General features: G+C 35.3%; 1 protein-coding gene across 5 annotated transcripts in view; it reads right to left on the minus strand.

Moving 5' to 3' along the window:
- Positions 1-19378, minus strand: part of HS3ST5 (heparan sulfate-glucosamine 3-sulfotransferase 5) — a 199532-nt gene that overhangs the window by 165684 nt on the left and 14470 nt on the right. For 2 of the 5 annotated variants that reach the window (XM_032184433.1, XM_032184438.1), the window contains exons 1-2: positions 17032-17121; positions 16451-16522 (exon numbers count right to left, since the gene is read on the minus strand). The exons of the other annotated variants lie outside the window; for them this stretch is intronic. The gene's annotated coding sequence lies outside the window, so the exon portion shown is untranslated. Of the gene's footprint in view, positions 1-16450; positions 16523-17031; positions 17122-19378 lie in introns of those variants that run through there. 5 annotated transcript variants of the gene reach the window in all.

A 19378-nucleotide genomic window follows, 5' to 3' on the forward strand; every position in this document is an offset into this window, starting at 1 on the left:
GCTAAAAGTAGGGAAGTAATTTTACTAGCAGAGCTATTGTTATACTGATAGAGGACAGCCATCAAGAAAAAATTATGCACACGAAATCCCAGTATAACAACATCTCCAGTAGGGCATTAAGCTGGCACAAAGTACAAATCAGGATCACTCTGAGCACAGTAGCAGAGCTTTGTCACACAGAAAAAGAGGGGAGGCTTGGTGAGCTATAAAAAGTTCCTCTCTAAGGGCTTGTCTGTGTTCTAAAAGCACAGATGTTTTTACTTAAAACTTATATGTCACTGGTGTAACAACTCATGTGAATGGTCTCATAATGGAATAAAAATGGTTAAGTTTGGGGTTGTTTTGTAGTTTTTCATTTTTCATTCAAATTGAAAACAAAACAAAACAAAACAAATCCAACTTAAATATATTAAAATGAGAGAATTTACAAATGGACTTATTCCTGTAGACTTACAGCATTTAAAATGCTGTGTTTGTTAACACTGCTGTATTTTCCCTAAGCTGGCAAGACCACAATGCCCAACCACCCCCCTGTAGTCTGACTGTACTGAAAGCAGATGTATTTAAAACGGTATGAAAAATGTGCTGCTGTGAGGAATGTTAAGCCACCTTCTGTCTAGGGCATATAGTAGCACACACCTTCCTCCCTAAGTGCTATGAAGAACTGCAAACTTTTCAGAAGATTACAGAACCAAGAATTGCCAGGGTAGCATAAAATAAATATCCCAAATATGCAAATCCTTCTATATTCTGGAACTAAATACCCTCAAGAATTAAACATGGCAGTTTCCTAATAAGCAATAGACTTTCTCCCACCCACTGAAAAGAAGATAAAGGCTCCATATAACATATGTCTGGATACATTCAGGTCATACATAGTGACATAACACAATATGCCAGAAATTATTAAATGGATTCATATAGTTTGGCAGAAATGAGGAGGGGAATTCATAAAATTTTAGCATATATTCAGCTAGACAGCACATCTTTATTGAATGAAAATGCATATCTAATAAGTGACCACTCACTTAGGAAAGTTGTTCATTGGAGGTGATTTATAATGTTATCAAAAAAAACAGGAATACAAAGTCTGATTCTTTCAAATGTCAGGAAGGCCTTCAATAAAGTTAGAAGGGCCTGCTGATAAAGCTGTACACTACAGGTAAATTGGTAAACCCTAACAACGGAGATAGAGCCAAGCATTATTTCCTTCCTTCCTTCCTTCCTTCCTTCCTTCCTTCCTTCCTTCCTTCCTTCCTTCCTTCCTTCCTTCCTTCCTTCCTTCCTTCCTTCCTTCCTTCCTTCCTTCTTCCTTCCTTCCTTCCTTCCTTCCTTCCTTCCTTCCTTTTACAAGCATTTATATATCCGGGCAGATGCTATCATATTTACGTCAGTCAGGGATGGTGAAAATATCTCACCCCTCCTCAGCCCAGCTATGTCAGCAAAATTGTTTTAGGGGCAAACTTAGTCTAAGAAAAGATATTATCAGAGACATTTTATTCCATTTAATGTCTTGTTTTAGTAAGGCTTACTGGAAATGATATGTGTTTTGTTGTATTAGATTTTGTTTGCTAGATATCAATATAAATTATACTTAGTATTTCAAGCAATTGTCATTTTGTTTTATCCTGTCACTCTTTTTCTCTCCCTGTTTTTCCAAGCCCTTCACACAGTAATGCTATTTCAGAAGGTAGTGTTTGTTTGTAGGGAAAGATACAAATACCAGTGCTCAATATTGTATGAGAAAAAATATATTCTCAAGTTAAAAAATGCATGATAAAAAATGACTTTTATGCCAACTCTGTACAGAAGTGCACATCTTTAATTAACTTCAAACACTAAATTGTGATTTTTAATTTGCATAAATATAAACATGACAATAAAAAATTTGCATTTCATCTAGTTTCTTTAGGTTTTCTTTGTAGGTAGTGGAGAGAAATAGGTACTTGCAGGACATTTCATCTATTTCCTATTTGAAACAGGCCAAATGAATCACACTCTAAACATGTACCTGTCTTTCTGTTGAATATAAAGGCCATCCAAGTGATACATTATAAATACTGAAAGTTAGTGTTACATGCTGTTTTGTTTAATATGAGCTACCGCTTTAAATAAGTATTTTATAATTACTTTGCAAACACAAAATTTGCATCACCTACAAATTAAACTGATGATATATTCTAATGATGAATTTCCGTGTAGATGCCCATCTTTATTATTTCAAGGGACTTCTACTTCATCTGTTACTAGTTTACAAAGGCTTTGTTTGTTTTTATTCCTAAGCATCAACCAAACAAACTCACCCTGTTCTGAAAGCCAAGCTGTGCTCTTCTTTTTCACACATCATCACCAGTAATAAAGATTCTGAAGGCAAAATTAAAACCCAGCTAATGCTGGGCCACCCCACTGTCTTTAGATTAGGACTACAATGGAATTGCATAAGTGCAATTGACTGGAACTTAAGTAAATAAATCTGGTCAAGCTGAAAAAAAAATAGACAGACTTAGCTCTCTCCTTATTACCTAAGTTGGTCTATAGTCCTGCCAGAAGCCTAGATTTTAAGTCCTCTAAAGTATTCTTTGATAATTAAGGCTTCTCTAATTGGCTACCATTGCTAAATTTAAATGTGTAAAACCACAATGAAAAAAAACAACAACAACAACAAACAAACAAACAAACAAACAAACAAACAAAAAAACAAACAAACAAAAAAAAACAAACACTATTAAAATTTCATCTTCCACAAGTAAAAAATATATATGTATACATACATGTATATGTCCCATGAGTTATAACTAACCAGAATATCCATGGCTAGTTTTCCATTGTTTTGGGCAATTCTTCTATATAGAGAAATGAACATCCAATTTTAAGCAGCAAGTTAAAGAGGGTCTAAATTGCGAGTTCTTGACAAAAAGTCCTCAAATAAATCAATAAGGAAAAGTCACCCTCCTGAATAACTAAGTAACATAAAACCAGTTAATTTTCCGCTTCTTTCACACAAGAGGGGAGAAAGAACATGGTTTTCTAGACCCCCTACACAAAACAGTACTACAACAAAAGTCAACTTCAGTACTGAACAGCATAAATTATAGATCCACCTCCCCACAGGGAAATAAATAAATAATAAATAAAAGTATGTTTCTGTCTAAATTTAGCTGCATAATCAATCTTATGAGGCATGTGGGAGAATGCTGTTCAAGACAATGGGCGTACTCCCAGAGTTTCAAGATAAGAAAGGATGGAAGGCACAAAGTGTTAGGAGAGAGAAAACTATAATCTCTTTGAACACAAGTGACTATGTGACTTCCTGCATGGCACTGGCATTGAGGGCATGAAAACAAGCAATGATCCTACAGAGTTTATATAACCTCATTTTCAAAGTCACTGAACCCATACATCTCCTATTTATCCTAGTAAAGCAACAGTACTTCAAGTGAAGCCATAGGTCTAGAAGAATGCTTGATTCCTTGCTTTCAAAAAATGGTCCACTACCCAGTCCCTTTGCTTCTGCCTCTGTGAATGTCTAGGTCATTTACATCTAAATTAGCATATTTAGGAAATCCAAAATCACAATGATCCTGAAGAAAAAATAAAACACAACACATTTTTTAATAACCTCATGTTAAGGCATTTTGCACTTCTGTGTATTTTAACATATTTTGTTGCTGAGGACTTCAATAGTACACAGGGGCAACTAATTAAAGAAATCAGGGAAGAAAGGGAGACTTACAAAGAGGTGTAAATTCCAAAGGACTGCACAAGGCAGAAGATATTGAGAGATGTTTTTGTTTTTCTCAACTAGACTAGAGTTTTGAATTTCACATCTAATGACAGCTCTTCTTAATAAAGCCAATCTATTAATTTTGTAGGCTCTCCAAAGTTATTAGGAAGTGCTAAATGAATATATTACAATATCCACTTTATAAAATGAACCACTGATCCAAGTACAATTTATTCTATAATGGTGGAGGAAACATTCATCTAATCCTTTAATAATTTTCTGGTAACTCTGGAAAAAAAAAATAAAATCTATAGCTCCCATCTCTTTTCAAAAATGGTCACAGGTAAAAAGATGTGGAAGTTAACAATTAGAGAAATTTGAGAAATTAAATTAAATACAGATTATCCAAAGACAGGTGTTTGGCTATAACACTCCAAGTAATATTGGTGTCAGACATCATCATGTAATAGCCACATACATGCACAGTATCTGGAAAGACATTGAAAAATCTTTCTTTTTTTTTTTTTTTTCTTTTTCTTTTTCTTTTTCCTTTTTATTTTTTATTTTTGTTTTGTTTTGTTTTGTTTTTTTCCTAATAGCAGATTTCCTCAGTTCAATAATGAAACTAATCACTTTTGACATTTAGGCTGGCATTTTTGCATAAAAGTTTCTTCTTCCTCAATATTTTTTATATTTGTTGATGGACATAGATCAAAGCTTCCAAGAGCTACTTTATGCATTCAGGGAGAACACTCTTTCCACTTATAAATCCATGTTTGGGTGGAGACATAAGTGTGTAGAAGTATATTTACTATTTCTTAGGGGATTTTTTGAGATGCTACACAGTATTGAAAAAGAAGAAAGTGACAGTGGGAACAGAGGGGTGATATTTCTTTGGGGAAAGGGGTGGGTGTAGGCGAGTTCCTATAGGCATACAAGCTGTTGCCTCACAGCAGAGTGACCTGAGAGAGGCAGCAGCTCCCAGCTCCTGCTGAGTTCCTCTGGAGCAGGCAGTCTCATACTGCGACAAATTATCTCTGTATGAATAATATCATTAAGGCAAATGCAGAGAAAAAAAAAATAAATTACCATTCAGGATGCAACTATTTGCCTAAAAGAAGTGGTAGCATAGTGTTTCCACCTCATGACAGTTTCTGCATTCACTGGAAAAAAGTTTTCTTAAAAATAACAACAACACAACAACAAAAAAACACACAAGACATACCTACTTAAAATTAGGATGAATTGAAGCGTTATATTCAATTTTATCTATTTTATCTAATATCTTAGAATGCTAAGTAAGGTACTCTGTCATAGCTAAATCTGAAAGGGTACATAATAACAGCATATACAGTTGTGTTTGCTTCAGATTAAGCACTTTCCTAATGCATTACTGGACTGCATAAATGTCTCTTCCAGCTTTCAGTTATTCATTCTAATACACAATGTTCCACTACTTCCACTACTCTTACTGAATATATAATGTAATACAACGATTATAGTTTTCATTAAAACAACTTTCAAAATTCTTAAAGAGTTAGCATCATTCAAAAGCAAAAAATATATTACTTTCATGAAACTTTCAAAGCTGAAGTCAAATTTTGTTTTACACCTTCTTAAGACATTAGCCTATAGTGTTTTCTTCATGATAACAAAGTAGTTTAATGTGATATGAAAAGCTGCTGTTCTTCCAATTTAAGATCATTTGCTTCATTGTCAATGAATATATCCCCTTTTTCTTAATGAGGAGTGATATACCTACTGGGACTTTAGAGATTGGGGCATTTGTAATGGATGGCACAAGATCCAAGCTAGCCCATAAAGCTCTAAAGAGAGATACTCTCTTTCAGTGTAAATTTATTTTTGTTACTGTAAACTTTTAAAAAAGGTTCTTTTATATGAACGTGTGTTATAGAGATATCAGCTAATACTTCTGTCACCTAAAAAATGTTGACTGACTGTTCTTTCCTGTTTCAGTCTGGTCCATAACACTGTCATTCACTTACCACAACCTCTCTATCAGGAGTGATGTATTAGAAAGGGAAGGAAAAATGGTCAAAACCCTAAAGAAGGTCAGACACTAGGTATATATCAGAGAAATCTAAACATCGCAGCCCATTTTTGATACATGATGTTAAGATATGACTGAGATAATTATATTCTTTCCTAAATGGAAGGGAGAGGAGAGAGGTGTGCCAGAGAGCTAGAACTGATCTTTTGAATGTTATACCTTGTGACAGGCATCGCCAGTCTGTACAGCTGGCTTCATACCCATCAGGGACTCTGGTAGAGTCAGCTTCAAGTAGCAGAGTTGTGCTCTGACAGATTACTTCTCATGTCAGTCATGCAGGCTCTGTGACCTGGATGAGAGTCCCCATGTGGCCACCACACTGCTGAAAAGCCAAACTGTCCAGTGAGATGCTTCACGGTATTCTGCAGAGCAGCTTTGCACAACCTCATCAGGTCTGGACTGGATACTTCACAATAATTATTCTTGCTGAGAGACTGGAGTTTTCAAGAGACTCAAGATGACTTTATGTCATCAAGTCCTTATATCCAACATGGATGGCATAAAGGCCTTATATCTATGTTGGAAGAATATATTGCTCCTTCTGTTGCTATTCTGATAGTGTGAGGCTAGAGTAAGATCCATGATACTAGTGATGAATAAATGATCCCTCCAATGGAAAACATGCTGTAGTAAACCTTTATTATTATTATTATTATTATTATTATTATTATTATTATTATTATTATTATTATTATTATTTGTTTTGTTTTGCTTTTCTGACTCTGAGAATTGCTTTGAGGACTTTTATTTTAGACAACACCTACAGCCCAGAGGTAATAGTGGTGGATAGCACTTTTGAGTTTCTCAAAATCTTGATATTAAACAAGTAAGTAAGTAAACAAATAAATAATGTTACAATGTCATCAGGGAGCATGAGACCATTAAAACTTTTGGACAAGTATCATTAGAGCTTAGGGAGACTGTGCATATGGGCAGGGGTCTCTCCTTTCCCCACTAACCCTCCAGTATGCAGATAATTCTGCCTTGCTGTAGCTGAGACTGTAGTAAGCTACAGCATGAGGTAGCATTGAGCCCTCTATTTTTCCTCCAACTATGCGGGGTTTACTAACTGTCTATCTCAGGGGCAAAAAAAACAACAAAACACACACTACCATCCCAGGCAAGGGCAATGTTACATTTCTGAGTGATATTATTTCCTGCTTGTTTTCAGTCTCCAAAGAGGGAAGTGTTTAGCTGGTGGTGAGCTGTGCTGCCCTGCCACATAATGGTCTCCTCCCTTTCTTGCAATTTTTTCTTATAACAAGACTGTTTTCAAACCCTTTTTCTCAGTGAGATCCTATCATCAAATCACTGCTTCCTCAGAGCATGTTAAGGGCATGCAACAGATAAGGACCAAGCCATCTAGTTGTCTGTGCTAAAACAGGTGAGGCACTGAGATTCCCCAAGAATATGCAATGCTGATTTAACACCAATGCAGCCTTGGAAGCTGACTTTTTTCAGATCTCTTCATGATAATTGATCCTTCTGGCTCCAGTTTTTCCAGGAAGGCTACAGCAGCCTGGGCTAACTACAATATGGCATCATGACAGGGTCAAAGAACCAGATCTCCTGCAGAGACCAGATGAAAGCTCCTGGCCAAAGTCCTGCCAGAATTTGGAAGAAGCCAAGGCCTCAGCCTCTGTTTTCATGGGTTCCCTAATTATCGTGATTTGACTGACTATATAATTCACAGATATGCAGTACACCCACTGGTCAGCCTGGCTGGCATTTTACAGTCCTGAAAACATATCAGAAACACCTTCTGTCAAAATTGTATCACCAGAAACAAATCCAAGTAAATCCATCAGTTCATGGCTAACAAACCTTCCACAAATTCCTTCTTACTATTCATACCACAGAAAAAGACTCATTAACTCTGAATGTAAGTATATTGATCTTCATCATCTCTTGCATTTGGACTGCTGAGTATTTATATTTCATAAGATAAAAGACAGAGAGAACCAGTTCACTGCAGGAATACCTATCCTCTGCTGTTTTCTAAAACACAAGATGAAACATGTCTGTGTAACTGTATTTTTTAATCCTAGCTCTACTTCTAGAATGATCTTATTGGATTTTAAAAGTGTAAATGTGATGTTATGGATTGCACAATGTAGTCTCTACCTTGTGCTGGGGTAATTCTCAGTTATATTATCCAAGCGGCAGGCGTTGGAATCAAGCATAACGCAGAGCTTGTGGTAAAGGGATCGCAGCAACAACATTTCAGAGGGAGCAGCAGATGCTCTGATCTGCACAGGCCAGCTGTGCTGTTCAATAGAAAGGAAAGAGTGCCCAACACCCTGTCTCCCTCCGAGTCAAGAGCACCACTTAATATCCCCAGGCACATCTGTGCTTGAGGACTCTGATTGCTCCTGTCCTCATAACGGTCAGTAAGGTCACCAAAATCTTCAAATTCATTATGGTTTATCTTTATATGGTAACATTGCCATATTACTGTACCATATGTACCACAAGTATCTCATTTAAGTTTTGTTCTTTTACATATAGTTGATTTTACTGTGAAAGGTTTGATACCCTGCAACAAGTAAGCATTGATCTGAATAGGTAACTTTAGCTTTTTATGAATTGCTAACATCTCTACAATTATTGTTCCTCAAAATTGAAAATGTTTCAAAAATTAAACTACAATAAGAAATGTAGACTTTTGTAGAGGGCAATGTACATGCCATACTATATTTGCTAGGATTCTAAAGAAATAATAATATTTTCATTTAAAATTTTATGAAAAGTGTATGCAAAATATTAATTAATCAACTGGAATATAACCAGGGACACCAGAGCTGGACTTCCATGCTCCCTATAAAAAGTACCATTGCATATTTGTTGCATATTTTTCCTATGACATGAGAGGTTGAAAACTTTGCAGAATAATGCCCAAATGAAAATCAAACACAGTCTCAAACTAGGGCATTGTTTCATTGGTTCCTTATGGGGGAAAAAAAAATAAATAAATAATATCACTAGAAAAATTTGTTTGGAAGATCTTGGATATTTTTTTTTTCAGTTCTTTAATTGCATCAAAATTGAGTAATAACTGAAAATCAATAATGTAATTCATAAGACAAAAGCCTCCTTTCAAATCAAGAACTTCTGACTTCTGGCAGTGTGATGTGTTGTGGTTTAACCCTGGCAGGCAGTTCAACACCACACAGCTACTTTCTCACTGCCCCCAGCTGGGATGGGGGGAGAGAATCAGAAAGGTAAAAGAGCCAGAACTCATGAGTTGAGACCAAGACAGCTCTCTAGGTGAAGCAAAATCTGTGTGCACAAGTGCAGCAGGACAAGGAATCCATTTGCTTCTTCCCATCTGCAGGCAGGAGTTCAGCCACCTGCAGGAGAGCTGGGCTCATCCGGCAGCAAAACTCCTTGAGAAGACAAATGCCATCACCCCAATGTCCCCCCTGCCTCCTCCTTTCCCTCAGCTGCTATTGCTGAACACGGTGTCACACTGTGTGGGACATCCCTTTGGGCATCCTGGGCCAGCTGTCCTGGCCACGTCCCATCCCAGCTCCTGGGGCACCCCCAGTCTCCTCACTGGCCAGGCAGCACCAGGAGCAGGAAAGGCCTTGGCTCTGTGAAAGCACTGCTCTGCAGTGACTGAAACATCCCTCTGTTATCAACACTATTTTCATCATTATGTGAACCTCTACAAAGAAAACTAACTCTGTCCCAGCCAAAACCATGACAAAGTACAGAAGTCCTATATAGCACCTATTTCTGATACAATGTATGTGGAAACAATTATTAAAAATATTTATTGAATATGTATTGACCACTAATCAAATTCCCAACATTTTGAAAAGATAGTAGATCTTTGATATAGATTTTAGATAGACATCTACAACTCTGATAATTCTTATCATAGTTCTTAGTTGGGACTTTTATGGACTTCAGTAAAACATATAATTAAATACATAAGTCAATCTATATTAAAAGCAAAACAAAACAAAACAAAAATAAAAACAAAACAAAAAACTGCTCTTTTAATATTGTAGTATATTACCCAGCTACATCCCCATCTACTGTCATACATTTTCTGAGTTTGTTACTACTTCATGGGTTAGAGAGGTATTGTTGCAGTTTCCCAACACAGACTGACAGAAATCCCTGTTTCATAACGTGAAGCTCTCAAATCAAATTTTTAATCAAATAAGTTTTTCAGTTTGGGTTTGAAACATGACAAATTTGCTTGAATGACTCATGTTCTGGAACTGAATGTTTGTGCACCTAGAATGTTCCTTTAGGAGATTCAATTTTTTACACATGGAAAACACCTCTTTTCTTTTTGCCTTTGAGATCTTCATACTTATATTGAAGAATTTCATGCTAAATAATAGCAATGAGTTGATATCTTTATGTTTAGTTGAGTTTCAGTTCTGAACTGTGAAAACAGTTTCCTCTTTAAGGTCTATGAAAATTAATTAGTGATTCTTCTTATTACTTTTAATATATATTATTGATGATGAACACTGGAAAACACCAATAAGAAAATCAGAATTTCTGTCTTCAAAATAAGTCTCTGACTGCATGTGAGAATGAAGTGCATGAAGCATGGATTTACTCAGTAAACAATAAAAAGAAAAAAAAAAGTTGCTCATTAGAGAACTTATTCTAATCATTGTACCAAATGAGTCAAGATTCCTTCTGAAAAGGTATAATGTACTCACGTAATTGAAGTCTGAATCATAATGCATCCACGTAAGTGGCTGCATTATGGGCTGAAAGTAAAATATCTGCCATTTGTGATATGGTTGCTTACTTGCTTATTGCTTGGTTAAAAGACAAGCTACTAGTTTGACGTCATGATCTCTCTTTTTTTTTTTTTTTTCTGGATTTGCATGACTAAAAAAAGGTTTTTCAAACTCCACAACTGAAAGCAGTGGCTATTTTTGAGATCTGTTCTCCTTTTATACAGACAAGCTGTTAGTGCAACCAACAATTATATACATTCCCCATCATTGTACAAAAAAAAAAAAGAAAAAAAAAAGAAAGGATTACACAATACAAAAAGGATCATTAAGAGAGCCAAAATTAGTCTACTAATGATTCAATATGACAGTTTCATTATGATAATGCAGATAAAAGTGATAGTGAACTCCTTTTAAATTACTTCTGATATGTTCTGAGAAAGACCAATAAACCAACCTAGAATACACTAGCTTATGTTCTTTTGTAATAAATTTATCATAATGGTACATATGTAAGCAGCTATATATTTTTCCCTTTTATACCAAATGTTCAGGACAGTATTTTGATCTAATTATATTTCACCTAATTATAGTTCATCATCAGATTTAATGGTATGTCATGGATTAACAGAATAATTTGATTTCTACATTGTTAATTAGAATGTACATTTACTTGATTATGGAAAGTTATACATGAATTACAAAATTAGTATTTATTTATTTATTTTAAAATAAACACTTATGCCTGTGTCTAAGAGCATCTGTAGACAAAGGAAATTATTCAAAAATATATTTAGATATTTAAAATCAACTAATAGGTTTCTTGGGCAACTATGCTCTACTATAGACATTTTAAAAGTTAAAAATTAGTTTCTAATACATTAGTCATTCAAGTGTGACAGTCTCCAACATAAACTTGGAAGAATCAATGAGTTCTCAGGCTAGTTAGGTCCCTCATCTCTTTCTCCCAATACACATCCATTGCACTGAGGCAAAGAATGTTCCCCATCCCCAGAGTTCACCAATGTTTCAGCCCATACAGAAACAAAACTGAGAGTGTGGGGCTTTGTTTCTAGGCTGTTGTGGTGCAAAACCACATGTCCCATATCATCTTACAGGCATGGGATAAACAGCAGGGACCGCACAACCAAATAAAAGAGATATTTTCAGGATTTTATGGGATAGACAAGAAAACAAGGCCATTCCAATCCAGAAGATGCAGCTAATAATCATACAGATGGCCAGAGATCATTCTGTCTAGTCACCTGTATACGTGCTGCTGGTGGTCAGATAGACAAGCTGTTCTGTGGTTCAGTGATAGATGACGTGCTGCTCTGCATTCATGTCTAGCTGAAATCAGTGGTCAAGAGAAGATTTTCACCTCTAGCTTCTGAGCTGGAAATAATATCAGGTCCTCTAGTTTAAATGCAGATGCTGACAGTTGCCATGTCAGAAAGTGTGAGTATGTCAACAACAAAACTGTAGCAGCCACTTTGCAGGCTGCAGACAGTCATGGGGGCAGTGGCATATGACACTATGAGCTGTGCAGTAAAGTATGAATTGTTGAAGAGCGGCAGCAGTCATCCATAGGGACAAGCTGGGATTTCATTCTTTCACAGTGACATAACCATCAGCACTGTTTGCAGACACAGCACGGGAGGCAAGACAGTGCAGTAATTATTATAGTGGGTGAGGAAGACCAGTAAAAGAAAGTTTTTTGTTTGTTTGTTTGTTTGTTTGTTTGTTTCCAAATGCATAGCAGGTTAAGCTTCTGTGGAAAATGGCAGCTCACTATCATGTGGGAATGTCATAGTGTGAAAGCAACTGTAAGAAATGCTGCTATTTTGGGGATGGTTTGATTTAGGAACATTTTTTATTGCTTTAACACCTCACAAGAGTTTTCCTGTCTTTTCCTACTTTTCCTTTTCACTTTCACAAACTCAAGTGCAATCATACTATGCAAATCTATATTCTGCCAGAATTTAACAGAAATATCAGTTACTTGTGCACAATTGTAGAATACTTATAAATATTCAAAGGAAATAAGCATAATATTCAAAGGTCCAAAGTTTCGCAAAACAAGGAAAGACTCAGCTGGCTCCTTGATTATCATGGCCAATATCCAAGTTTAAAACCTCAAAGCATTTTATAGGAGAATTGTGTAAATGCCATAAAGAGAATGAGAAACATATTAGCTTTCCTAGTCCTTTAATCTACCCTCCCCCCATCCCCAGTCCCCCTTTAATAAAAACAAAGAACAAAGTAATACCAAACATCCCCTCTTCATATGCAATATCAGTATAAACAAAAAGTCACTTCCAAAAGGTTGATTTGCTTTTATTTCTTCTAGTGCACTAGACTACTCTGATTTCATCCTGGGAAAGAAGACTCAAGGAAAAGCAACATGACAACTTAATACTGTTGAAAAATAAAATATTGGGAGGCATCTGGTTTGGGTCATAACAGTACAAAATTGGAGTCCTTTAAGTAGTACAGGTTCAAACATAATGTCATAATATTTGGGAAAACTTGGCTTCATATTATATTTTCAGAACCCCTAGACCGATAGAAAAACAGGCCACAGGTGGAAAATATGTAAATAAGATTTTCATCATCTAGTGACTGAACCACATATCAAAGAATGGATAGGGCTAATTAGCAACTAAGGCAGCTGTTGAAAACTTGCCTTACGTGGGAATCTCAAAGGGATGCCTGCGCTGCAGTCCTGCTGGGAGCACAGCTCGTGTCACACCAGCCCACGTAAGGGAAAGCCACCACCACAGAGAGCCTGCTGTGTTCCCACATTCTCACCCAACATGGAACTTGTCTCAGATCACAGGCACTGGGTGGAATGGGCAGGGAGAGGCCTGTTTTCAAAGCAAGGTATAATTACTGGTATGTTGGATATCACAGTCTTCATCTGGGTTTACTGCTTGGTTATACATGAACACTCCTACCTTTCCATGCCACAGATTCTTCTGAGATAGTGGTGAAAGTCCTGCAGTTAACACTACCAGATTATAAATGTTATGCCTGCTCCTATGCCTCTCTTTTAACCCTGCCTCAGACTGTGCTTGGAAAATTACAGTTAGCCAGTTAGTACCTGTTAGGCCACCTAGCTGCACATGTTAATTTTGAACCAAAAGGATCACTGCCTCTTTCAATTAATTGATATACTTTTGCCAGTTCCTCCTGCCATCCTCAGATAATTTCCATACTTTTTCTTAACCATATATGTTCCTATCTATGCCATGAAGAACAGCGTCTACAACAGAACTTCCTCCACAGATCATGATTGTTTCTGTGCTGATGCAGGACATTATCCATCCTCCTCTCTGAGGAGCAGCAAGGGACTAGAAAAAAGTGATGTACATGGGGTGTTGCTGGAAAATAACTGTCTGCATATAGATACACTTTTTCTGATTTCATCCTCAAGGTCAATAAGCATGCCGGGGCTTACCACTTAGTACATGCTTTGTCTCATTCATCATTCATAAATGAGTCAAGAGGGCTCAGGATGAAGGTACTTATGGACACACTTCTGTATTGTGAGTATGAACTCTATCAGTTGCAACTTAGCAGCCTCACTGTTGTGGCTAAACCTTACCCCATCTCCATGCTCACACTCCCCCCTCCTCACACATGCACACACTTCACTTTTCAATGTAATAAAGCTTAAAATCTTAATCTAGTTTAGATTATTAAAAAAAAAAAAAAAAAAAAAAAAAGAAGCCTGTACATCTTGCCATAGACTTTACCTTTACCTATACCTGGAATGACTGTTACCAGTGTTGCAGAGGCTTTAATTAACATTTTATATGACAGGTCAAATCTTTAGACTTCAATGTCCTCCTAAAGCAAGGTAAGGGTTCTAAGTTTAGCAATAACTGTGCTCTAATAATGGGATCGTTCTCCTCTCACCATTCTGGAAGCAGAATATGCAAATTACCCTTCTTCTAAAAATCCCCCCCGCCCCGTAAGAAATGAACACTATGGAGTAGCCATCTTGAATTAAATAAAAAAAAAAAAAATAAAAAATAAATAAATAAATAAAGGAAACTTCTACTGTGTTAGATGAGGGAAATTACCTGAAGAGTTCTTAGATTGGATATTTTTAGCTGTTTTTTTTTGTTTGTTTGTTTTGTTTTTTGTTTTTTTTTTTTTTAATATATATCTTTAAAACTCATTTTATGAAAGAATACCCAGAAAAGCAGGTTTCTTGTTTAGAAAAGTAATATAATTTGGTCTTGATGGTACTGTTCAGTAAAATTCCTTTGTTGCAGGCACTGTTCAGCTGGTAGGAGTATGAACTAAGACATGAGATAGATTTATGAAAGTGTCTGTCTTGTCAGAGAGAAGCCTGTGGTTTAAATCATACTAAAAAATGTCAGGAGATAGTGACCAGTTCTGGTACAGACATTTTCCTCTTACTAGTGGAAAAGTGACCTTTTTATGGAGTATTTTAACACTTTCAGTATTATTAGGTATCTTAAGTCTCCTTGTAAATTATTGGAATAGCACACTTTGAAAAAGGAAAATGCACAGATACACGAAAGGGAGGAAAAAAACCAACAACACTCAGCTATATGAAAAGCTAATTCATTAAAATATACATTTTAGGGGAATCTACAGAGCAATGAGCATTAATGATAAAAAAGGCTAAACATTTTTATTGTAATTTATACTCTGGAAATGCTTAAAGAAAATATTGATAATAAATTAGTATTAAATACTTACATAGTAGTAGCTGAACATCTTTCCAAAACTCAATCCCTACTGAAATGTAATCTGTGTGCATCTCTGTGCATAAGTTGGTTTATGTATATAAAGAGAGAAAAGGACTGAAAAATGTGACTAAGAATTTAATGTCATGCAAGGATGCTCACACTGGCAGACCCCATGGATGTGCTCTTATGAAAAACACAGATGTGATCATTTCATGAATATATGATCATTAAAAAACAAAACAAAACAAAACAAAACAAAAAAAAAAAACACAGATATTTTCATAAGCTTTCAGTGAATTGTACATTGTGCAGGTGTTCTGTGGAGAGAACCTCACCTTTTTGCCTGTTCTGATACCTCACTGAATCACTAAAATAGCATTTGGTAATGCTACTAAAATAACATTTAGTAATCTATAGAAAATTAAAATATAAAGCTTATATATATATATATATATAAGTATTAGAAAAGAATAGGTCTTGGGATGTGACAAAAAAATCTATTGTAACGGTTTCTACAGTCATTTTTTAAAATGCATTTCAAGTAGTAATTCCCTATTTATTTATTTATCTGAGATTAATATAATGAAGAAAATCTCCAGGAAAATTATTTGAAAGATTGGATAATGATTATTTTAAGAATTTCTTATTATCTATATTGTCTTTATCTCACTTTTCTTCAGAAAGTTTCCTATAACACAGAAGATCTTTTGCAATTGATTGGAAAAAATCTGGAATGGCTTAGTTTTGTTGCAAGATTCAGGCTATCGGAAATGGAGACAAAATTCTTGCAGAGGCAAATAGAATGCAGATAGAAAGAGCAATATGACTATTCACACCTAAAATTAGACTATGTCAAGTAGTAAAATCCAATTGCCAGTCACTGTCTGCAAAAAAGACATAATCTTAACTCAAGTTTTTTTTTTTTAAATTTTTCTTTGTCATTGTCACAGCTAGACTTTTTTTATTTCTTTGTCTCCCCCTCCCCCCACCCCCATTTTTATTTTAAAAGAAATGACAGAACTTCTCTTCTTTCAGAGAAGCACCAGAGAAATGCCTTTGCCAGGTTTCAGTAAAGACTAAAATGTGCTGACACAGATTCTAAGGTCAGAAGGAAACAATATAATAATCTAGTCTGACCTTTTCCAAAACACATGGCACAGAAAATCAGGAGGCAATATTTGCAATAAAAGTTACTTTTGCTAAGTTTACATTTACGCACAATGACAGCTTTAATTTTCTCTCACTGAATGGATTTTCAGTAGGATTTTTCCAAGGTTATCTGGTGATGTTGCTGTAAAGAAAAACATGAGAGGAAGGTATGAATTGATAATAATAATAATAATAATAATAATAATAATAATAATAATAATAATAATAATAATAATAATAATAATTAATAATAATAATAGATTTATCAGTTTAAAATATGCTGGCTGTGTATTACGCAATGTCATTTAAGTGTCTGTCTCAGATATGGACTGCATTATTTTCTGTAAGAAATCCACAGGACAGCATTATTCTTCAGTGAAAAGCAGGAAATGCACATTAGGCATCCTTTGTGTTAAATATAGAGGACAATATATCCCTCTCATTCCGTTGCATGCTTAGTATGTTCCAAAAAAAATATACAGAACTACATTTATGCATAGGTTTAAAAAAAATCTTACAGTATTTTTGAAATGCTTTCTTGCTTTCTTTTTGAAATGCTGTGTCTCAGCCAAATGTCAATGGTAATTGACATTGATAATTGACAAAATCCATTGTAAGAAAGTGTTATTTGTGAAATGATTTTGGATGTACCTTTTTCAGCTTTCCAGACTTGGAAGTTTCTTTTTTCACAAGCAGTAAAAATATCCAAGACTTTTGTTTTTTTTAACGATTAATGTGATTATTGAGTTCTCCCTGTATATAAAAAGAGAAACATTTTTCCTTGAACATTCCAGCTACCTACAGTAATAGGTTAATCTAGGAAATTTTATTTAATAGATATTTTCAGAACCTTATAACTCCTTCAAAACTGAGGTTGGCATCCTCACAGTTATTAAACATAACTAAGGTGGTTAGAACTATCCCAACGTTGATATTTTTATGGCTGGCTGGTGTCACTGAGTGGCTCTGTTATATATAGTCTTCCAATCTCTTCTATCAGACTGTTTAGCTTTGGTTATGAAAAGGCAGCAATCTTCATCCATCAGCTTTGCATAAGTAACTAAGGAGTTTGTTACTTTTTGTTTACTTTTATTGAAAAGTAAATTAAAAAATACACATACAAATTAGGTAGGAGTTTGGGTCTGTGACTCCAAGAAAGAACTAGGTGGTTTCTGACCTCCACTCAGGAGAGACATATCTTCACCCAGAAACAAGTTACATGTGGAATAGATCTAGATTAACTGCCATTCACTTATTTTCCATTAAAAAACAAACAAACAAACAAACAAAAACCTGCAAAGGCTCCAGGTAGCTGTAACTCTTCATAAGCAAGTCATGTCAGGGTGCATCCTCACTGTCTGCTTATATGTGCGAGAGCTTTATGCATTATACTCAGTGACATGTCATATAAAGTTTGAGAGGACTTGAGTTAATTAAAAAAGGTAGTTATGATCTGTTAGAATTATAATGACATTTTCAGAGTGACAATGCAAAATCTTTCTAAAGAAATCACAAGACCTCAGCATAAATAAACTGAGTTGATAACATTTATTGGCAGAACAGAGGTATAATCTCATTAATATTTGCAAATTTCAATTACAGGGAGGGCATGAGTATGTTAAGAAGTCACCATTTTCCATTATGATTGCAACAAACACCAATTTATTAATCCATCATCTAATTTTGAACAAGGTGAAAGTCTGATGTTAGTGAGAATGATATATGATAAAGTAGATTATTTTTGCATAGATGTAATGTTACTTTCTTCCCATGACATTGAAATTCTGTGTTAAACTTTGAGAGGGAGGAAAGGGTAAGAAAGCATAGGTCATTCTTCATCTAAGTGAAGAATTGAGATGGATCACTTAACATGATGAAAACAAGTAATACACTATTTTATTATTCAAGATCTGGATCTGTTGGATAACAATCACACTTGCAGTTTACAAAAAACTGTATGTGTATTCCCAAGAGGAAGAAAAAGGTAATTAAATGACATTTTGATTATTTATTTATTTATTTTCCCAGCAAAGATATCCCCAAATGAGAAAATGAACAATTAATCAAACAGGAAGATTCCATTCGCATCAGGGCTCCAACTCATGGAGGACCATAGCTCAAAACAGGTATCTACATATCAAAAGACATAGAGCATTCTAGATATGCATTAGTATCTTCTACACAATTACATGCTTATAGAAATTAACATCACATTTTCTATGCCAAAGTAATGGATTATTTGTGGTTGTTCTTTTTTCCTTCTGTTTTGTTTTGTTGATAATAAAAAACAATATCGTTACTTTATTATTTGCATGATTTGGAGCATATTTGTACCAAAAGACCACTTTAAAGAATCAGGACTGTTAGCTACCTCAACAAACAACCAAAAAAAAGTCACCCAGTTCCTAAGGAGTCAATGATGTTAGACCAGGACAAGGATAAAATAAGCCCTCTGAAGCAAGTCCTGCCCTCCTTCTAGTCAAAGAGCAGAACTGGTGTATTATGAATCACACATCTAGCACAAAAGCAACCATTCAGTCCCAGAAAGAATAGCTTGCAGATGTCACTGCCAGGCACAGTTTGCTGTCAATCTAAAAATAAGACACACGACCTTAGAAGGAACCAAAGAAGCATTCTAGAAACTCTTTGCTAACTGGAGAAGGGCTGGACATATTTCAAAATTAATAAGCTTTTTCCAACACAGAGTATATGGATAATTGTTAAACTCTTTTTTTTTTTTTTTTTTTTTTTTTTTTTTCCTAGAGCTTTCTGGAGTACTCAGAAAAGACTGGCTCTGTGACTTATCTGAGAAACTAGAGAATCTCTTTTTTCTCACATGCTATGAGACTGTAGCAGCCATCCTAAACTTTTACTTCATTCTACCCCTGAAAGCACAACAGTGAAACGCATCTGTTTTGGCATTCTTCATTAAATGTGATAAAAAAAGAGAGATTGGAACTACAGCCTCATCACCTGTGATGGAAGATGTCACTCTGTC

The sequence above is a fragment of the Aythya fuligula genome, chromosome 3 (assembly GCF_009819795.1).
Source record: "Aythya fuligula isolate bAytFul2 chromosome 3, bAytFul2.pri, whole genome shotgun sequence".
Classification (NCBI taxonomy): Eukaryota; Metazoa; Chordata; class Aves; order Anseriformes; family Anatidae; genus Aythya; species Aythya fuligula.